Raw genomic sequence first — 15,092 nt, 5'->3', positions numbered from 1 at the left:
CATTAAACAGAGAGGAGCCAGAAAACAGACCGGCACGCAGTACCGACACACTCGGGGGTCCCCCTTCCCACCTCTCGCAGCAGAGAGGACCATAAACCTCCCGCTGACCTCAGTAGGAGCCGGGGCGCGCACAGGGAGGGAACAGCTGAGAACACTTACAGGCAACTCCTCCTTCCCGCCGCACAGCAAAACAGACCCAACGCGTCCCCCCGCACGGCAATGTACGCAAACACGAGCACAAATGTTGGTCCACCCGAGTCTTGATGTTTTAAAAGGAATAACAATTATTTTGCCAGCACTGGTTGAGTGTGAGTTGGAACTAGGTGCTGTGTTTCTTATGAATTAGATGCAACCGCTCTGCCTAACGTGGTAGCCACTGGCTGCTGAGCCTCTGACGTGTGGCTGGTTCCAACTGAGATGAGCTAGAATCTTAATGTGAGTAAGAATAATGTAAAACATTTCATTAATACTTGTTTTATTATTGGCTGCCCTGTTGAAATGATAAAGCTTTTGGTATACTGGGTGAAATAAAACATATTATTAAAATTTCACTTGTTTCATTTCCCTTTTTTAAATACAGTTACTTCAGCCTTTAAGTTATCTATGTGGCTTGCACTATATTACTCTTGAACAATGCTGATCTGAAAGGTCCCTCAACAACCCCATGTGGTAGGTGCTGCTACGATCACCGTTTTATAGATGAGGAAACTGAGACGTAGACACTTTAGGCAATTTTCCCAAGATCACACAGGTGCCTGTGCTAGGGTGCTCAGGAAATGACTCCTCAACCCACGCTCGAAACTATTATAGTATTTTCCTAATGTGTTTGTCCATGAAATGTTTGTCCAGACAAATAACGGATGGACAGTTATACTGAAACCAGGAGGGACGCATCTGCCCCCTTTTCTCTGGGGAGTGGAAGATCTCCTCCTTCATCCACTGTTTTGGTCCTGTTGAGCCTCCAACATCTTGGAAATGAACCTGCGCTCCATTCTAACCAGCACAAAAATGGGTACTTGGAGAAGCCATCCATCCATCCATCCGTCCGTCCATCCATCCATCCATCCATCCACAATCCTCAACAAATATTCCTGAGCTCCTAATTGGTGCTACACACTACTTTTCTATTGTGATACATGAGATAAGATACAGTCTCTGCTCCCTGTCAGCCTGCCCCCTGTCCAGTAAGATTGTAACCAAATCATCAAAGCATGAAAGGCAAAATTGTCCTTGATGGTGCCATAAGAGGAAAAGAAAATAAGGCCCATCCTATCTAATAAAAGAGTAATATGCAAATTGACCATCACTCCAACACACAAGATGGCTGCCCCCATGTGGTCAAAGATGGCTGCCCCTGCTGGACACAAGATGGCTGCCATAAGATGGCCAGCAGGGGAGGGCAGTTGGGAGGGACCAGGCCTGCAGAAAAGGAAGTTGAGGGCGACCCGGTCTGCAGGGAAGGGCAGTTGGAGGGACCAGGCCTGCAGAAGAGGGCAGTTAGGGGTGACCAGGCATGTAGAAGAGGGCAATTAGGGGCAATCAGGCTGCAGGGGAGCAGTTAGGCATTAATCAGGCTGTCAGGGGGGTGGATAGGGGATGATCAGGCTGGCAGGCAGAAGCGGTTAGGGGCAATAAGGAAGGCAAGCAGGTGAGCAGTTGGGAGCCAGCAGGATCAGGCCTAAATGGGCAGTTGGACATCCCTTGAGGGGTCCCAGATTGAAGAGGGTGCAGGCTGGGCTGAGGGACACACACACAGCCCCCACCCCCATGCACAAATTTCATGCACTGGGCCTCTAGTAGAGATTGTAAGAGGGAATTTGACCAGAGAGCATCCTAGGAAGGCTTTTCTGAGTGGGATGGAGGAACTGGGGTCTGCAGGATGAGAAGACATTAAATGGAAAAAAAAAAAAAAAAAGAGTATTTCAAGCAGAGGGAAGAACATGTACGCACTAAATGCACGCTGTGGTGGCAGTAGCAGGGCAAGTCAAAGGGTCTAAAGCAGGGGCGGGGAACCTTTTTTCTGCCAAGGACCATTTGGATATTTATAACATCATTTATGGGCCATACAAAATTAGCCTGCTGTATTTGGTCAAACATTTCATTAACTCACCCCTAATGCCTGCTTTGGCAGGGCCAGACCAAATGATTTCCCGGGCCTTCTATGACCCGTGAGCCAGATGTTCCCTACTCCTAGTCTAAAAGGTGACTAGTGTGGCCGGTGCACACAGAATGGGGAAAGGGAAGAGGGGAGGATAGATTTCCAGTTAGAGTACAGCACGAACCAGCCCATGCAGGGCCCTGTAAGCCACGTGAAGGAATCTCGGGATTGCCCTAAGAGTGACAGAAAGCCATTTACGGGCCGCCTGTGGGCAGTGAGCTGCGGTGGGGTGAGGAGTCTGGTCAGGATCAGATCTGGGCTTTGGAGAAACGAGGACCTGGGCTGCAAAACAGATTAGATTCCCTGGGACTGGAAGGAGACAAGACCGATGCAGACAAGACTGATCATGTCCTGGTCTGAAATGCAGTGAGGACATACAAGGAAGTAAAACTATTTAGAAGTACAGCTGACATTTTCAGTGATGACTGGATATGGGGAAGGGGGCAAGGGTGACGGAGAGGGAGGTGTTAGGAATAATGCCTGTGAATCCAGCATCTTCCACATGGATGGCTCTGCAAATCCCATCATATGTCCTCTCTGCCAGAAATGCCTCTTGGGCGCTAATTCTGTAACTCGCTTGAGATCCAGTGGCATTTCTGAAGGACAGTTTTCTTTCATGGGTATTTTGGCTGCTATCTGAATTTCCTTTGAAGCGAATTTCAGCTTGCATACTTTAAAAAATAAATTATTTAAAATCGATATACATGTCCACCACCACCCACTACTTCTATTCATTAAAGGAAGCAGTTACTGGCTGGTGTGGCTTCATTGGTTGGAGCTTCGTCCTGTGCACTGAAGAGTCTTGGGTTTAATTCCCAGTCAGGTGCCTGGGTGTGGATTTGATCCCTAGTTGAGGCGCATATAGAAGGCAACTGATGGATCTTTCTCTCTCCCTCTCCCTTCCTCTCTCTCTAAAGTAAAAAAAAAAAAAAAAAAAAGTGGTGGCGGGGGGGGGGGGGAAAGGGGTCGTTATGTATAGATTAAAATTATGTATACATTAAAATTCACAGACAACTCTTAAATACTTAAAAAAAAAAAAAAAAAAAAAACAACGATTACATCTGCCCAGAATTCCATGAGCAAACTCAAAATAATAATGAAGCAATGTAATCACAATGGAGGAAAACAAAAGTGGGATTAATCTTCTCATCTCAACTGGAGCCTCAAAAATATTATCTTAAATAACAATGGGTGGAATTGTTATCCCTTCATCATTCTGAGGAAGGGTTTGTTGGGGTTTTTTTGAATTTTAAGCTCTGCCTGAATAAACAGGAGAGATGCATTGAAAACATTTGGCACAGAAGAGAGGAACGAGAGAGGGCCATTAGGAAAGATGTATTTTGCTGAAACTGCAACACGTGTTCTTTTTATTAGATCTTTTCTGACGCTTTAGTGTGAACAACACTCCCGCCCTGGCAGGGGTGGGTGAGGTGTGGCAGTCCACCAGTATGCTAACACACACACCCCTTGTCTTTACAGAGCAGGGGCTGATTTCAGGAAGAAAAGGCCTCTGGGCAGAATTCTTGTCAGGTCTAAGGAGGGAGCTTGGGCTGGCAGAAAAGTCAATGCTCAGAAAGTCGATCCCAATTTTGCCACTGGGTCCCTGTGTCCCAGTTTGCACAGGCAAACTGTCCAGAACCCACAGAGGATAGAATAACAGATGAAGCTCAAACCTGTAAACAGGACATTCGGCATCTGAGCTGGGCCAGCCTCCCTCACTTCACTTCGCCCGGGCCCCCTCCCTCTGGTCTGAACACACGCAGCCTCTGGTGCACCGGCCCCAGCTCAGCCTGGAGCTGTGATATGGGGAAGGCGCTCCATTCACTCAGCACAGACTTCCTGAGGCTCCACTAGGAGCCAGGCAGCCCTGGAGACGCTTGGATAACTCAGGAGCCAGAACAGACGACAGTGCCTGTGCTATGGCTGACACTCCAGCTGCGGAGTGTGGGGAGGCAAAGGCAAGGCAAGGAGACATAAAGGAGTGGATTACTTGGACTTTTAGAAGCCGAGAAGCCCTGTGGGGAAGGAGAGCAGCAGAAGGGACCGGAATGAGGAGGGGGGTGCTGCAATGTTAAAATAGAACGGGCATGGCAAGTCTCCATAAGAAAGCGCTGGATGAGCAAATGAGACAGAGATGAAGGAGCTGACCGACGGGTATCAGGGAACGGGGCTCCAGGCTGGAGGAGGGGGGGTAGGGGCACGCTGGAGGAGCAGTCGCCGGGGGAGGGCCGGCGTGCACAGGGCAGGGGTAGCAGGAGCCAGGCTGGGTTGGTCTTTGAAGGCTGGGGCGACAACTGTGGTTTCTACCGGAAGAGAAGAATCCCAAGCGGGTTTCCCGACTTCCTAGAGCCCACGGCCGTCACCTGTCGATTGCAGATAGCAAGGGCACTCCCAGGAAAGCACAAAGCCCACCCTGGTTACAGGCACATCCACAGTGCGGGGCCGGCAATTATGACGGGCCTGGCTGGGAGTCACAGAGCCCAGCATGGGCCTGGTCCCCTCCCCTTCCTCAGGCACTTCTCGGCCTGCTCCCCCCACCCCACCGCCCCCCAACGTTTGGACCTGTTTCTCCAAACGAGGACACATTCTCACTCTCAGTAGTCCTCTCTGAACTTCTTTTTTTTTTTTTTTTTTAATATATTTTATTGATTTTTGTACAGAGAGGAAGGGAGAGAGACAGAGAGTTAGAAACATCGATGAGAGAGAGTCATCGATCAGTTGCCTCTTGCACACCCCCTACCGGGGATATGCCAGCAACCAAGGTACATGCCCTTGACCGGAATCGAACCTGGGTCCCTTCAGTCCCCAAGCCGACGCTCTATCCATTGAGCTAAACCGGTCCCGGCGGTCCTCTCTGAACTTCTGAGCCACTCTCCCCAAGGACCCTAATTTGCCCTTCACGCACACACACACACACACAGACACACACACACACAGACACACACACACACACAGACACAGACACGCGCGTGCGCAACTTTAAGGAGGGACATGACCTGGGTTCACACCACAGGAGTGATGGGGACCGATAAGCAGGGAGCAGGTGCCCATTTATTTAAGGGACGGCAGCACCTGCCCTCCGGCCAGGCCTCTCCCTCCCCGCCAGCAGCTGGAGGCGCCTCCAGGGACAGTGGACACAAGCATCCCCCTGCATTGAACATTAACGATGAAAAGATAGTCCGGTCACAATACCGAGTTCGTGTTTAATTTCACATCTTTTCTTTTTCTTATTTTAGCTGTCTGGTTCAGGAATCCTCAGCATATTGGCCCCACAATCTAAAAACCTACCAATGTTGAAGCCCCACGTTAAAATAAATTTCTTCCCATCAGAGGTTCTTGATGCATTCTCTCTTTCCCTAACACTATCACTCCTTTCTTTTTAAAAAATATATTTTATTCATTTTCTACAGAGAAAAAAGGAGAGGGATAATTAGAAACATTGATGAGAGAGAAATATCAATCAGCTGCCTCCTGCACACCCCCTTCTGTGGATGTGCCTGTAACCAAGGTACATGCCCTTGACCAAAATCGAACCCAGGACCCTTCAGTCCGCAGGCCGACGCTCTATCCACCAAGCCAAACTGGCTTCGGCTGCTCCTTTTATATGACATTCTTTGTAAAGAAGTTCTGGTTTCACTGTACCTATTTTTTAATAAGTTTTTTTATTGATTTTACAGAGAGAGGAAGAGAGAGAGAGAAACATAGATGAGATAGAGACATTGATCGACTGCCACCTGCATGCCCGCATCTGGGGATCAGGCCAAGAACTCGGGTATGTGCCCTGACTGGGAATCAAGCGCTGAACTCTTGGTTCACGGGTCCACGTTCAACTTCTGAGCCACATCAGCTGGGCGTCATTATACCTAATTTTTTTTTTTTTAAATCCTTTTGGAGGAATGTGAATATAAGTTATAACCAATACTGATTGGGCTAGCTTCTGAAACTCACCACCCCTTTTTTAAAACTTCCCCTCACCCTTATGGGAGCCCTGCAGCCAGGCTTGCAAAGGGGGGCCCTTCGCTCTCTACCCTCTCTAGGCTGCTGTGGGACAAGTGACTCAAACGCCAGGCTGAGGCAGAGTCTCTCCTCCCCAGAAACGGGGTTTGGACGCAGTGGCTTTTGCCAGCCTCAGTCTCCCTTATGCTAGAACGGGCTGGGGGTGCTGGGGAGACACCATACGGATGTCGAAAGCAGAAGAGAGACCACAAGTATCTTCTACTCCTGACCCCTCTCTGCTTCTTACCCGCAAGGCCCCGGGCCACACGTCTTTGACCCTGAGTCCCGCACAGCCCCCTGGGTCTCTATTATATGTCTCTCCCTGCTCCTATCTTAGCTCAAGTACTTCGAGGGCTTTTTGTTACTTGCGACCAAAAGGCTCCTAAGACATAACTAAGAGCAGATGCATTTCCCTCGTGCTCAGGCCCGTGACAAGCTCATAGCTAACGATGAAGCGTGCCAGTGGGCACAGGCGTGCTGCTGCTCCGGGGGCTCTGGCAGCAGCTGCCATCCTTTCTCAGCACCTGGGTACAGGCACTGGGTTCCGGACTACCCCAGACCCTGCCGGTACCGGGTGTGAGAGGCACACACGTCAGCCACGCTTCCCTGGAGGAAAGAGCTGCCCAAGAGTGCTTGCGGAATGCTGGAAGAAGAAGGATGCAGCTGGAAATGGTTCCCAAAGCAACACCGCCAGGCAGGGCCTGGGAAAGGGCGAGGGGGCGGGGAGCTCTCGGGGTTCCCAAGCTCTGTGCACCCCGGTCTGCCCTCCTGCTTTCCCCCCCACACGGAGGGGCTCTCTGCCTCTGAACCTGCTCCACCCCAGATGAAGGCCAGGGCACCCCTGAAGACGCGTCCACAATCCAAGGACACCCTTGTTCAGAAACTCCTTTGTGAGCGTTTGGAGCTGTGTCACGCTCTGGCAGGAATCTGAGGTGGGAAGAGAGAAAGCAGGGAGGCCCCTGCAGGCAGTAAAACCTAATTCTTCTTGGAAATGACGTAGATGGTGCGGGCTTGCAGAAGGGAACAGGAGGGTTTAAGCAACACAACTCCCGATGGAAACACGAGGGCTGCACGTTTACAGCCCACTAATCTTTGTGTCCAAAAAAAAAAAGGCTTCCCCTGCCCGGGCTGTTCCATAAGTAACTCCGATTAGATAAAACCGAGGCTCGGCACAGACCAGAGAAACGTTCTGGAGGCTGAGGAGGGCCGAGGGATAGCTCACGTATCTTGAACCACAGGCAGAAGCGAGTTGTCTGTGGACAAACACCAGCCTCCCTGGGAATAAGCTCCCGCTGTTTGTGCTAAACAGCCAAGCAGTCAACTCCAGCTCACGGCAGCTCCGAGCCTAATGCTCTCAGGTGTGTCCTAAAGCAGTGCTGGAATATGTTAACGTTTTAAAAACACATCTTGGGCAAGATTTAAAGGGTAATGCAAACAAGCATTAAAATAGGATGGCAATTTCTTAAAGCACAAGTAGGGTTCTATCGTTCAAGTCATTTAATATGTATCTTCACTGTGCACTGGGCACACGGTGCTGGGTGCCCAGGACAGAAGGGTGAAAAATACAACAGATGATCTCTTCTCTTAAGGAGCTTACATGTGGAGGGGCAGTGGGTGGGAAACAAATAAGTAAAACTGCAACTTAGCCACAGGGGATGGAGCCTTCCCGGAGACTCGTTGCCATAGAAACAGAGAGCTGAGGCTATGGGATCGCTGTGGGGCCAGAGGAAGCTTCCCAGGAAGTGACACTTGAACTGTGCTTTAAAGGAAGGAGGCAGGAAGATCACTCCTGCAGAGGAAGCAGCTTGTGCAAAAGGATCAAAGCCCGAACCAGCATGTCCCTCAGGAATCTGCAAGGGCTTCCAGCAGCAGGCCTCCTCCCAGTGTGGGGCCTGCTCCAGCCGCAGCCCCAGGAACTGGTTAGAAATACAGTTCTCCCGCGCCCCTGCGGTGGGGCCCAGCAAGCCCTGTATGAACAAGCCCTCCTGCTAACTGCTGAGAACTTCTGGGCTAGTGGCTGCTAAGCAGGGACCTGGGCACAGCAGGCTGGGTCCTGGGGACCAAGGTACCGCCAAGCTGCAGGAAGCCAACCAAGGCTTTTTAGCACGATAATGACTGGACCACACTGCACTGCAGAACAATCATTCCAATTCAGCTCAGGGAATGAGTTGAAGGGAAGTGAGGCTGCAGGTAGTGAGACAGGTTGGGAGGCTACCAGAGTAATCCCAGTGACAGGGACACCAGCCCCAAAAGGCAGTGGCCTGAGACAGGAGAGAAGACTGAGGAGGAGACTCTAGACCTGTGGTCGGCAAACTGCAGCTTGTGAGCCACATGTGGCTCTTTGACCCCTTGAGTGTGGCTCTTCCACAAAATACCACGGCCTGGGCGAGTCTATTTTGAAGAAGTGGTGTTAGAAGAAGTTTAAGTTTAAAAAATTTGGCTCTCAAAAGAAATTTCAATCATTGTACTGTTGATATTTGGCTCTGTTGACTCATGAGTTTGCCGACCACTGCTCTAGATGACTCTAGGAAGCACACAGTGTAAGCACAAGGTTCCTGAACCAGGATGTCTGGGTTTGAATCCTAAATATGTTTCCTTGGACAAGTCGTTTAATCTCCCTATTTCTCCGTTTCACAATCTATAAAATGGGGATATTAATTTCTACAAAAGCACGGTCCATGAGAGCAGGGATTTTTGTTCGTTAATCCTGAATCCTCCAAACTATCTGTTGAGTGACTTACATGTGGGAGACGAGGAAGACAGAAGAATCTATGGACACCCCAGGCTGTGGTGTCATTTAAGAAACTGGAAGAATATTTAAGGAGAAATCTATTTTAGAGTTCAGTTTCAGACATGTTGCCACTGAGATGAATGCCAGGCACACAGGAGAAGGTGTCCTGGCACATACCCGTGAGGGCCCAGAGTCAGACTTTGGTTAAAATCGAACTCCACCACTTACTGATTGTGTGACCTTGAGCAAATGATTGAAACCCTCGGTTCTCTATCTCTTCCTCTATAAGATACAGAGAACAGCAATCTCCATCTCCTAGGGTCACTGGGAAGACCGAATGAAATAATGCACAGAAGGTGCTTCTGCAGGTGCTTGCACATAGGACGTACTCAACAAATAACTGTTCCTGTGGTTCCTGTTAAGTCCATCTAGAAAGTCTGTAGAGAAGAGGACCAAGGCAATGTCCCAGAGAACACGCAGACATAGGTGAAGGGCACAGAGCGAACGTGGAGGGGAGATGGCAAAGGAATAGATAAAGGGGCAGCAGGAGACCAGGAAAGAGGTGTGACCAAAGTCCACAGAGGGAAAGACTGTCACCTGCCATGATACATTGACACAGGGAGAAAGGGGCTGAAGCAGTGAGACTGCTTGTGCTCAGAGAAACTGAAAATAAAATATAGAACAACAAAGAAAGTAACTTCCCTTATTTCAAACTAGTCTCTGACTCTGGACACCAAGGGCAGCACTGCCACCAGGACACACACCCCCCCCCCCCCCGGGTGTGGCTGGGCAAGCCTCAGCATTCATTGAGAGGGCTGGCAACCACCAACAGGGAACTCGGGACTGGACCAGGGTCACCTCTACAGTGGCCAGTGATGTCCTTTGCTTTGTGTAGGAGACAGAAGGGAAACAGTTATGCGATGTGCCCTAAAGACCTGGGTGCAGGGAACCCCAGGTTTAGTGCCAACAGGAGCATTATTAACTAGTGGGGTGAATTCGATCAAGTCACTGAAGTACCAGTGTAAATGGAGATTATCACCACCTGGCCAGCTACACAGGACTCGGTGGTCCAACACAAATGAAGGGGAGATCTTTTGAAAAGGATATGCTCTCTATGTACTTGATGTACCTAAAATGTCACTTTTTATCCATCTGTTAAAATGACAGAATACAATCACGCTGTAGCTACTGGCTATGTCCTCTGGCACAAATGTAGCCGCTAAAAATCAGTGCACATTTGTTAGAATCTTATTTGGTGTCTCTTTCCAGAGAATTTTGTGTTGGAAGATAATTTTCTCAAGTTTTTAAACTTCTTATGAGGGAGGAACTGATTGGAATTATGATTTGTGTCATTTGTTGTGGACAATCTTTTCAAGGAAATTTGGAAGATAGAAGTAGTGTTTCTCTACAGACATCCTGGAAAGGATCAGATAGGTTTACTGCCCACTATAAAAGTTCCGGGTTCCCTGAACCCAGGGTTCCCCTCCTATAACACAACTCACTATGTACACAAGTGTCGACTGACCCTTTCTGCATCACTGTAAAGAAATTGGAGCTCAGAGAAAGAGTATGAAAAATACTCATCCAGTGGGCACTAGTATTGCTGTGATTAACAAAGTCCTATGTCCCTGAGCCAGGAGTCTGGAGTCTCTGTGGCATCCAATACATCGTGGCAGGGCAACTTGTTAGCTGGCAGGTAGGGAAAGATCTCAGACCCTTCACAATTCTTGTTTCTGTTTTACAGAAGGGTTTGGTGTTTCCTTCCCACCCAACACGTTGTCCCCCAGCACCCACGGCTGCTCTGGTCTGCCTTGCTGGAAGTCAGCTCTTGGAGCTGGGAAGGCAGACGAGATTTCAGTCAGCTATTTCTGGTAATCGCCCCCCCCCCCCCAATCGAATGCAAACACTCTCTGTGCCCATGTGTCTGTGTGTGTTTTAAAGCTTTGCTCTTTAAAAAAAATTTTTTTTAAATTTGTTTCATCGATAACATCTACTTTCTTTTCTAAGAAACATAATGACACACATTTTTGGGGTGGGGTCTTTTTAATACATGTCTTAGTATAATTAATGTATAATTATGTTATGTTAAAATTTTCTCATTTAACTGTAAATATTAAAAATACTAAGAAATGACTGCATTTATTTCAGAAAAAGCTTAGTAAACATGTGCCTTAGTTAAAAATAATTATTTTAAACACCAGGAGAATGTAACTTCAATTCTTCAGACATTAATGTTATCTAACCTATCTGCCCCTATAGTGTGCACGCATATACACACATACACACACACATACACACACACACATGCACGCAACCATCTAGGCAAAACCACTAGAGAAAACTATAATCTAAGTCTGCTACATTGACTTGTTAGAATTCAGAGTGTTTCTTTAAAATAAAACCTTATTGACAACATCAGGAACAAAGGCATCCAAGAAATCTTTGAGAACCTCAAGTTCATGTTAAAACAAGAACTGAATTTCCTCCCAGTGGGCCTTTTGAAATGCTAAATTCTAAGCGAAGCATGCTCCATCCTAGAAATGCCACATAGCCTCCTTCGTAGCCATCACACAAATGATCCTTCTGATCAAATCAAGCAAACACCACAACATGATGGCAGCACCTTCACTTCCAGCTCTTATTTACATTTCCATGCTTATGTTTAAAATCCCTTTAATATCCTTACTGGAGTGACATCAACTTTCTGATGCTTTATATGCAACCGAGACTTAAAGCGTCCTGAGAGATGCATGCAGAATGCAGGGCGCTCCCCAGGAGATCCGAACCCACAGACTGCCATGTGAAAGGAGGCCTGCAGGCAATTAGTCCTTTGTGTGGATGACAAATAAACCTCCACATAAAATGCTCTATACACTGAGGTGTCTTTGATGGGCCTCACTGGCTCAATGACTCACAAAGGATGGGGAGGGGAGCGTCAGAAAACAAAGGGGCAGGCTGAAGGCACCCTTTAGTTATTTATCCTGTAAGTTCAGCTCAGTTTTTCCTCTTTCCAACTTCTCGTGACACTATAAAAAGAAATGGAAGGGGTTCTTTTCAACTCAAAACATCAGCACTGCATACTAAGGAGAAGCATATTGGCTTAGCACAGAACCTGTATAAACCCTGAAGATCAAACTGCTCTCTCTAGTTAGGTATTTTTAATAAGGGAAATGGGCTCTGACAAATCACTCTTTTACAGAAGAGTTTATTACAGGCTCTTGGAAATTAATTTATATGTAAGACAGGCTGTAGCCGAATGATTCACAGTGTCGGGATGTAAGGCTGGGCTGTGAACAGGCGCTGCCTTGGAAACTACCCGTGTGTGTGTGTGTGTGTGTGTGTGTGTGTGTGTGTGTGCGCGCGCGCACGCGCTCGAGGCCTGAAATTTTCCTTTCCTATCAGAATTGTTTGGAAGCTTCTCAAGATGAACAACAGTGTGGATGATGTGTGAATAAGCTGCACCTATGTGCTCTGGCTTAAAGAGGCTCGCAACTTTCTCCCCACGGCTTGATGTTAAAATGATTGGAAAACATAATGTGTTAGAGAGCCAGGTGCTTCTGAAATGATGTATTAACTCAGATGAATGTGAAAGGATCGATGTGAAAACGGGAATTATTCCTCTGATATTTATCACTGAGACGTGTGATAAATACCACTGATATTTTCCACCAGTGAAAAGGGATGATACAAAGGGACCATGTGAATGATGAATAGTAGTAACATAGTCAGAAGAGCAGGGCCTTTGGTGTTAAACCGTGGCCCACATCTGGGGCCCAGCATTTACTAGCAGTGACCTGGGCAAGCTGACAGAACCCAGGTGCTCCCCTGTAAATGGAGATGGTAATAGCACCCCCCAGAACCGATGTGACCATTAATGAGGTAAGAGATGTGATTGGTGTATAGTATGCATTCGATAAACACACTATTATCACAATTGAAAGTCATGGAAAAAGCATCGTGGCTCACTTTCTCGATAACAAAAGGCAATTATCTTGTCATCTGTGCATTATTCAATTAGTCTAGCAGATTTTGACCAGAACAGAAATAGTTTCCTCACATACCACAGGAATAAAGATTACAAAGAGAATTATTAAATCTTTTTTTTTTTTTTTTGTCCTTTGCAAGAAACTTCTCTTTGCTTTCAGTATAAGATTTTATTTAAGCTGTTTAACCAGAGAGGGTCGCCATGGGAAAGTAAGCCGCTGACAGCATACATTCGGCTCACACTAATTTATAGAGGAGGCATAATGCTTATGAAAAATAAGTTGGCTGAGAGCCCACAGTTCGCCCTTGAGCCTCTGCCAGCAGGGTTTCATGCAATGTGATTAGTGAAATGAGGAGACCCTGGGTGATTAATTAGTGCTCCCTGTCAATCCTATCAGGCGGGCTTCCGGCCAGGAATGTAAAATAAGCCACCTGATTTTAACTTCCTCATCTCAAATCCGACGTCCCTGCGAACATGACTTTGTCAAGCACTTTAAATGTTGAAGGAAAATTTCCTCCATGACTCTTTTAAGACCAACCCTGCTTCCTTCTGACACACAGTTTAGCTCTGGTAAATGGCAGACTGCATGGGAAATGCTCTAAATCCGGAAGCTTGTCTGCAGAGTCTCTGAGCACCGAATCAAACTAAACTCATTTCAGAAGGCCCTGTAAGTGTTTGACACCCAAAAGAGAAAAACTTCCCTATGAGTGAACAGATTTACTATCAACACCTAAAGGCCCATCAGTCTCTTTAAAAAGAAAGGCATGATAAACACTGTATGTCAGAACTCTTACTACAATAGATTTTACCATGCAGCTATCAGTGTGGTTTTTAAAACATCTTTTCACCGTCTGCTTCATTAGACATTCAGTATATCTTATTGATTTTTTACAGAGAGGAAGGGAGAGGGAGAGAGAGTCAGAAACATTGATGACAAACATCAATCAGTTGCCTCCTGCACATACCCTATTGGGGATGTGCCCGCAACCAAGATACATGCCCTTGATCGGCCGATACTCTATCCACTGAGCAACCCGATTAGGGCCATTCAATAACTTCTTAATCTGTAAACTCCTAGATACTTTTTTGTTGTTTTTGTTAATCCTCACCCGAGGATATTTTTCCATTGATTTTTTTTTTTTTTTTTTTTTTTTTTTTTTAGAGTGTGGAAGGAAAGGGGGGGTGTTTAGAGAGAGAGAAAGAGACACATCAATCAGTTGCCTCCCACATGAGCCCCGACCAGGTCCAGGGATCAAGCATGCAACCAAGGTACGTGCCCTTGACCAGAATTGAACCTGGGACCTTCAAGTCCGCAGGCCGACGTTTTATCCACTGAGCCAAACTGGCTAGGGCAATAATTTACTAGATACTTCTGACACGTGTTTTATCCAAGTATGGTCCCAAGGTAGATGCTGCTTTGTCTAGAGGCATTAGTTTATATTGCTGCACAGGCAGTTCTCTGGTATCTATTACTATTTCATTCAAGTATCTTAAATTAGATTTAAAAGAAAACAAAATAACTTCTCTAAATTAAATCATTTCCTTTAACTAAGGCTGACCTCTGGGTGGATAATTTGTGTAAACATATATTGGTCCTACCCTCCTCTAAAGCTCATCGTTAGGTGGGATCCCAAAACCAAGCTCTGGCCGAAACCGGTTTGGCTCAGTAGATAGAGTGCCGTTCTGAGGATTGAAAGGTCCCAGGTTCGATTTCGGTCAAGGGCATGTATCTTGGTTGCAGGCACATCCCCAGTAGGGGGTGTGCAGGAGGCAGCTGATCAATGTCTCTCTCTCTCATTGATGTTTCTAACTCTTACCCTCTCCTTTCCTCTCTGTAAAAAATCAATAAAATATATTTTAAAAACAACAACAACAACAACAAAAAAGCCAAGCTCTGCCATGTGAGATGGTGAATATACATATAAATATTCTGTGCGGGTCTATATACTATCGTTTCATTGTAGACAAAGGCTGTCCATGAATGAAATCCTGTGTACAGACCACAGTGCTCACACACAAAAACATCCTATGCTAAACAGCGAGGTCCCATACTGTAAGATCACCTGTCACATGATGCAAAGGCCCAGGCTTAGATACCAGGCTGCGCTGAATCAGGGAGGAGGCTGTTCTGATCTTGGCGCACATGCTGCTGGAGCTGAAAGGAGCCTCTGAGATCCAGCAAAGTCGGGTCAGGAGACAGGAAATTGAGAATCTCCATTTAG

The 15,092-nt window shown here is 47.0% G+C and overlaps 1 protein-coding gene across 2 annotated transcripts in view; it reads right to left on the bottom strand.

Annotated features, from left to right (window-relative positions):
- The window catches only part of TSPAN5 (tetraspanin 5), a 165,576-nt gene that overhangs the window by 34,636 nt on the left and 115,848 nt on the right, over positions 1-15,092 (bottom strand). The gene's annotated exons all lie outside the window — the stretch shown is intronic.

The sequence above is a fragment of the Pipistrellus kuhlii genome, unplaced genomic scaffold, assembly GCF_014108245.1.
Source record: "Pipistrellus kuhlii isolate mPipKuh1 unplaced genomic scaffold, mPipKuh1.p scaffold_m20_p_1, whole genome shotgun sequence".
Taxonomy (NCBI): domain Eukaryota; kingdom Metazoa; phylum Chordata; class Mammalia; order Chiroptera; family Vespertilionidae; genus Pipistrellus; species Pipistrellus kuhlii.
This window is presented reverse-complemented; position numbering and strand designations above follow the sequence as displayed.